Here is a 7,328-nt window from a genome sequence, read left to right as displayed (position 1 = left end):
CATTTGATTTATATACCATATTCTGTTCATTCATCCTTTGGTGGACATTTGGGCTGATTCCACCTTTTAAAAAAACACAGTAATTTTATTTTAATTCATTTTATTGTTTTAGGAGGTACTGGGGAATAATCGTACATGGGAAGCAGGCACTCAGCCAATGAGCTATCCCTGCCCCCTGTTTCCACCTTTTACCAATTATGAATAATGTTGCTAAGAACATTAGTGTAGGGAAGCGGATGTGGCTCAAGTGATAAGGCCTCCACCTACCATATGGGAGGATCCAGGTTCAATCCTTGGGGCATCCTGGTGAAAAAGAAAAAGAGAAGCGTGCCTGCATGGTAAGCTAGTGCCTGCGTGGTGAGCCAGTACCTGCGCAGCAAGCCAGATCCTGCATGGTGAGCTGAGTGCCCGTGTGGTGAATTGAGAATCTGCGTGGTGAGCCGGTGCTCATGCAAGTGAGTCACACAGCAAGATGATGACGCCAACAAAAGAGAAACGAAGGGGAGAGTCAAGGTGAAGTGCAGCAGAGACCGGGAACTGAGGTGGTACAACTGACAGGGAAGCTCTCTCCACATTAGAGGTCCCCAGGATTGAATCCCAGTGACTCCTAGAGGAGGAAGACAAGAAGAGAAGACAAAAAGAGAAATAGATACAGAAGATCACACAGCAAATGGACACAGACAGTAAAAACAGCAGGGTAGAGAGGGGAGGGGGAATAAATAAATAAATCTTTTAAAAAAAGAACATTAGTGTAAAGATATCTCTTTGGGTTCCTATTTTCAGTTCTTTGGGATATATACCTAGAAGTGGGATTGCCGGATCATTTGGTAATTCTCTATTTAACTTACTGAGGAACCTGCAAACTCTTTTCCCTAGTGGCCGTGCCATTTTACATTCCCATCAACGATGTACAAGGGTCATATCCTCACCAAGACTTATTTTCCATTTTTTAAAACAGTAGCCATTCTGGTGGGTGTGAAGTTGTATCTCATTGTGTTTTTATATAAAGATATTTGGGGAGAGGGTGTCTTCCCGCTAAAGCCAGAAAACCTACTAGACAAATTCTAAAAGAGCTGTAACACTTCTCATTGTGGTTTCGTCCAGTGGCTAATGATGCTGAGCATCTTCTCATGTACTCGTTGACCATCTGTAATTCTTTTTTGGAGAAATATCTATTCAAGTCCTTTGCCCTAATTTTATTTAGGTTGTCTTTTTTTATGTTGAATTGTAGGAATTCTTTATATATTCTGGATATTAAATTATCAGATATATCATTTCCATATAGTTTCTCCCATTCTTAGATTGTCTTTTCGCTTTCTTGATCATGTCCTTTGATGCTAATCCAGAGGTCAGCAAAGCTTTTCTGTAATAAGCTAGCCAGATAGTAAATATTTTAGGATACACAGGCCAAATAGTTTCTGCTGTTTTAGCGTGAAACTCTGCTCTGGCATCATGAAGGCATCCAAGACAATAAGCGTGGCTTTGTTCCAGGAAAATTTCATTTACAAAAACAGGCAGCAGGCTGGATTTGGCCCACAGTTTGCCAACCCCTGGTCTAGTCTAAAAACCTATTTAACGCGTTAAGCCTCTCTATAATATCATCACCAAATGAATAAATATCTATGGTAATGGAGAATAATGCATTTCAAGAGGAAAAGCTGAAGCCTATGAATTTTTAAAGACATTGTCACAGTGACTATACTTCAAGAAAAATATATGAATTGTGTGGCATTCATCTGTGGTATCATTTATCATCAAGAAGCAATTATTTTCGGAGAGGCTGACAAAAAGTCCAGATGCTATGCTGTTAGGATTTCTGCCACCCTTTAAAGTGAATCTGAATGTAAAGGAAAACCTGGTTATCAAAAAGAACTGTTAATATTCTGCAGACTGCTTTTAATGCTCTGTCATAATAATGGACTTATTGATCCCATTGAGCCTTTCATTGATAGTCAGTAGGCATGAAGTAAGACAACCTCAAACAATAAAGCTATGCAAATTCATTTTAGGAACTGGCCTTTTAGCATGTCCTCCAGACAAGCTGGATGCAATGCAACTCCCTCCAATGTGTTCATCAAAAGGTCAAGTTGTTTAATAAATCTAGATGCTTATGCCAAAGCAAAGCAGTGAATCTCAGAAGACTGCTTCTAACTTGCACATAAAACCTGCAGCAGGAAAGCGGATGTGGCTCAAGCAATTGAGCTCCCACCTATCACATGGGAGGTCCCAGGTTCAGTCCCCAGTGCCTCCTAAAGAAGAAAAGCAAGACAGCTAGCTGACATGTTGGACTGGTGTGGCGAGCTGGTGCAACAAGATGACACAAAAAGAGACACAAGGAGGAAAAAATAATGGAGACAACAAAGTACGGAGAGGAGGTGGCTCAAGAGATTAGGCCCCTCCCTTCCACATGGGAGGTCCTGTGTTCAATTCCCAGTGCCTCCTAAAAAGGAAGGTGAGCACATAGTGAACAGGCACAGCAAGTGTAAACAACGAGGGGGTGGGGAAAAATAAATTAATAAGATAAATCCTAAAAAAAAAAACAACCTGCACCGTACATTACTGATGCTTACTTTCCCTCCTGAGTTATATCTCCCTTGAATTACACTGAATATTTGGGTGCATATTTCACCTCTTTGGGATTTAGCAGCAGTGGCAATGCCAAGGCAACAAAGAGGATAAAAAAGACTTTGGTTCCTTTTAAGAACCTAATCTGAAAAGTACTAGGCAGGGTATGCCAGAGCAGAAGCAGGAGTCTTACATCTGTTTCTCACTCAAAAAGATGTGGCAATTTAGCAGGAGTCACATACTCCCCTCATGACTCAAAGCCCGGCAGGAAGTCAAGATTATGTACCCCTCGTTGTTCCCTGTTCCTCTGTCTTTAGGTAAACTTGAGTAGACCGATCAACTCAAGAGGTGGTCCCCTTACTTGCTCTCTACTGGGAGCCCCACCCACCATTTCTCACCCTGTGCTCTTGACTAATGTGCTAGCCCAGGAATCTGTAACCCAGAATTCATGGATGGGCTCCCGGCAGTCCAAGGACAATTAGCAATGGGTGCGAGAGGCTGTGGCTATATTCATTTTTCTGGGGGAGAAGATATTTACTTAGATCAGTCTCTCAAAGTGGTCCAGGATCCAAAATCCCAGACACCATGAAGGGAATCAGGTTTGGAATGGTGTGACCTGGGGCTCGTGTAATGGAATGCCAGGCACTTCTTGGCGGTGCTCACAGAACTCCGGAGTGTGGCAGGGATCTGTGTGAAGAGGACAACTTCCCGCCCAGTTGAGGTGGATGCGTCAGCCTAAAGAAAGTCTCGGCCAAGTCCAGCTTGGTGAGTAACGAGTGTTTATTTAGGGGGCTGACGTGGGGTCCTTGTCCTCGGTGGCAGGAGAGACGACGTTTCCGAGCTCGAGGGTCCGTGTAAAATGAGAGGGGTCTTTACAGTGCATGTCTGTGTGCGCTGGGAAGGCACGTGGAGGGCATCAGGGCTTCTAAAGAATGCACCGTTAACCATTTACCCATCAGTCCCCAGTCCCACTGTTCCTTTCCACTATTTAGGGATGGAATGTTGCTGCGACTGGAAGGGGAAAGAACCAGAAGGCTTGGGAGAGAAACTGCGAAGTCAGATACGCCACAAAACTCCTCTGCCAGCCTTATCCTAGCCTCTACTCCACTGAGGAGCCCATCGTGTGAGGAAGATACCGTCCCCGGATTCAAGAACCGACACCCAGGACAGCCAAGACAATGATGATGACGGCCAAGTCCCATCCCCAAAACAGAGAGTATCTACAACCACCAGCGAAAGAGTTCCTGCCACCTGCCCCTAAGACCTAAGGCTCCTCTCAATCTGAGGCAGAGCGGGCATCACCATCCCCAAGTCCTCAAGACTGAAGAGTGAACAGACGTCAGGGGGGAGCCAACCATGGACCAAGCAGACTCATTGTTACATAAGAACTTGTTACGTTGCTATAAAGACAGTGGTCACCAGACCTTCGGTGGGGGGGGGGGGGGGAGAAGTGTAACCTGGGGTATTTTTAGGGCATTGGAATAGTTCTGCATGATACTGCAATGACTGACACAGGCTCTTACACACTGACAAAACCTGTCAAGTTCAGGGCAAAGCGGAAACCATAATGTAAACTATAGACCTTGGTGGGTAGCAATGCTTCAATAATGGTTCATCAATTGTAACAAATGTACCGCACTAATATGAGATGTTTTTAATTGGGGAAAATGTGGGGCGGGGTAGGGTATATGGGAATCCCCTACACTTTTTTTTTAGGATGAATTTTTTTTGTCTTTATTTATTTTTTTAATGTTACATGACAAAAATATGAGGTCCCCGTATACCCTCCCACCCCCCTACCCTACACTTTTGACATAATTTTTCTGTAACGTAAAACATCTCTAAAAATAAAGTTTATTATACATATATACACGGCCACATGAAGAAGCCAGTCCATGCATCATGCTTTTACAGGGCAGCCCCTTCCTGCTCGCCCACCGTAAGGCCTCAGGCGCTCATACAGCACACCAAGGCACAGGTCCTCTGTAGACTGCTCCTGGTTACTTGAGTTAGGGAGCTTTAAGTCATGGCATTTGGATGATAAGATATGTTATATGTATCACTGGTAGAAGAAACTAAATGAGGTACTCAGAGAAATTAAAACCTATACCTTAGATGGAAACTAAATTAAACCCCCCTAAATGAATGAGCTGAAAAAGTGTTTGGTATACCCTTTAAAAGTGGCCAGATTTGGTGGAAACATATGTATCTCCTTCATTCAAGTCAGTAAGGGGAAGTGAATGTGGCCCAAGTCATTGGGCTCCTGTCTACCATATGGGAGGTCTAGGGTTCAATTCCCGGGGCCTCTTGGTAAAGGTGAGCTGGCCTGTGGGGCAAGCTGGCCCTAGTGGAGAGCTGGCCCATTCAGAGTGCCAGCCTGCACGGCAAACTGGTCTGAGTGGAGAGCTGGCACGGCAAGATGATACAACAAAAGAGACACCGAGGTGAGACAATAAGAGATGCAGCAGGGAAACGGACTTTGGCCCAGTGGTTAGGGCGTCCGTCTACCACATGGGAGGCCCGCGGTTCAAACCCCGGGCCTCCTTGACCCGTGTGGAGCTGGCCCATGCGCAGTGCTGATGCGCGCAAGGAGTGCCCTGCCACGCAGGGGTGTCCCCTGTGTAGGGGAGCCCCACGCGCAAGGAGTGCGCCCGTGAGGAAAAGCGGCCCAGCGCGAAAGAAAGAGCAGCCTGCCCAGGAATGGCGCCGCCCACACTTCCCGTGCCGCTGATGACAACAGGAGCGGACAAAGAAACAAGACGCAGCAAATAGACACCAAGAACAGACAGCCAGGGGAGGGGGGGGGGGGAAATTAAATAAATAAATAAAATCTTTAAAAAAAAAAAAATAAGAGATGCAGCAGACCAGGGAGCTGAGGTGGCACAAGAAATTGAGCACCTCTCTCCCATTCTGGAAGGTCCCAGGATTGGCTCCCGGTGCTGCCTAAAGAGAAAACAAGCAGACACAGAAGAGCACACAGAGAATGGACAGAGAGCAGACAAAAGTGGGGGGGGGGGGGGGAGGAAAATAAATAAATCTTCTTTAAAAAGTCAATAAGGAGGGTTCTGAGAAGGTAGCAGAAGAGGTGGAGCAGTAGCTGTTTTCTTTAATCTCTCTGAATCACCACATAAAAATAGCCAGAATAACTATAACAAAGCTAAACATATGGACAACATTTACAACAATATCAGGAGATACGATATCACCATGACAACCAAGATATAAGCAGATGTGGGCAAATCTCAGAAAGCACCAGACTATATGGTATTAGTATTAATGTAAGAAAAAGTAGGGGGCAAAAACTGAGTGTCTGATGGACCTGAGGGCAGAATGCCAAAATAGCTAAAGCACTGAAACTGGGAGAAGTTTTTTCCACCCTGTAGTCAGTGAATCCAAGGTGTCTGCAATAGGAGTGAAGAACAGTCTTGCTCTGTGAACTCTAGAATTTAGGAGTAAAATAAATAATAGTACTCGATAAAAGTAGGGGAGTGGAATAGAGCCTGGAAACCTCAGAAAGGAAGCTGCCATATTTTTTAACACATTACACAAATAAAAGAATAGGAGCTTTTTGAATAGTGGTGTCCAAAAAGCTACATTGAAAGCAAGATGGGAGGGAGGGAGGAAGAAAGGAAAGAAGGAAGGAAGGAAGAAAAGAAGGAAGGAAGGAAGGAAGGAAGGAAGGAAGGAAGGAAGGGAGGGAGGGAGGGAGGGAGGGAGGGAGGAAGGAAGGGAGGGAGGGAGGGAGGGAGGGAGGGAGGAAGGAAGGAAGGAAGGAAGGAAGGAAGGAAGGAAGGAAGGAAGGAAGACAAACAAAAACAATAAAGCTACCCTGAAACACACTCCTTTCTAAAAGGTCAGTAAAACTAACTTTCAAATAATAATGAATGATAGTAAAACACTGAGGTAAAATCCAATATAAAGGCAATATCAGATAAAAAGAGAAGAAAGAGCAGAATAGCATCCCGACAGATAAACACATCCACAGAACAGATCAAACTATAACACTATACTTTGTTTTTTTTCCTAGGAAGTACCAGGGATTGAAACCAGGACCTCATACTTGGGAAACAGGTGCTCAACCAGTGAGTTACATCCATTCCCCTAACATTATACTTCGAAATTACCTAAAAGACATTAAGAGAATGATATAAGGGAAGTGGATGTGGCTCAGGTGACTGAGCTCCTGCCTACCACACGGGAGACCTGTGGTTTAGTTCCCAGTGCCTCCTAAAGCCAGCAAGTTGGTGCAAAGGGCAGACGCAGCAAGGTGACACTGCAAGATGACACAACAAGAGACATAAGAAAAAACATAATGAGAGACACAGCAAAGTTCTCGGGCTCAGTTCCTGGTGCCTTCTAAAGACACAGCACACAGCAAGCACAAACAATGAGGGGATGGGGAGAAATAAATAAAATAAACCTTAAAAAAAAAAAAGAAAATGATATAAGACATGAAAGAACTGCATAAACCAGAATTAGAAAAGCTCATAAATGAGGTGACAGAACCTAGGGAAGCATTAAAAACGGAAGAAAACATCATTTCAGAAATGAAGCCTAATTAGATGGAACCCAAGAATGAATAAAAACAACAGGTAATGCCTGAAAGAAATAGAAGGAGCAAGGAGGAAATATTTAACGCGGACAAAAAAGAACAGTTAAAAAACCCTACAGAAAATCTCCAGAAGAAATGACAAACTGAAGATGGGCAAAGATTCAATATAAGAATAATAGGAATCCCCAAAGGAAAAAATAAAAGCCAGGGA

The 7,328-nt window shown here is 44.2% G+C and overlaps 1 non-coding gene across 1 annotated transcript; it reads right to left on the bottom strand.

Annotated features, from left to right (window-relative positions):
* Positions 1-1,020: 1,020 nt before the first annotated feature.
* LOC131273583 (U7 small nuclear RNA) lies at positions 1,021-1,084 on the bottom strand. Its single transcript, XR_009180850.1, has one exon. It is a non-coding gene; the product is annotated as a U7 small nuclear RNA (small nuclear RNA).
* Positions 1,085-7,328: the final 6,244 nt, after the last annotated feature.

The sequence above is a fragment of the Dasypus novemcinctus genome, chromosome 15, assembly GCF_030445035.2.
Source record: "Dasypus novemcinctus isolate mDasNov1 chromosome 15, mDasNov1.1.hap2, whole genome shotgun sequence".
NCBI lineage: Eukaryota > Metazoa > Chordata > Mammalia > Cingulata > Dasypodidae > Dasypus > Dasypus novemcinctus.
Note: the sequence above shows the minus strand (reverse complement) of the source record. Positions and strands in the feature narration are given on the sequence as shown.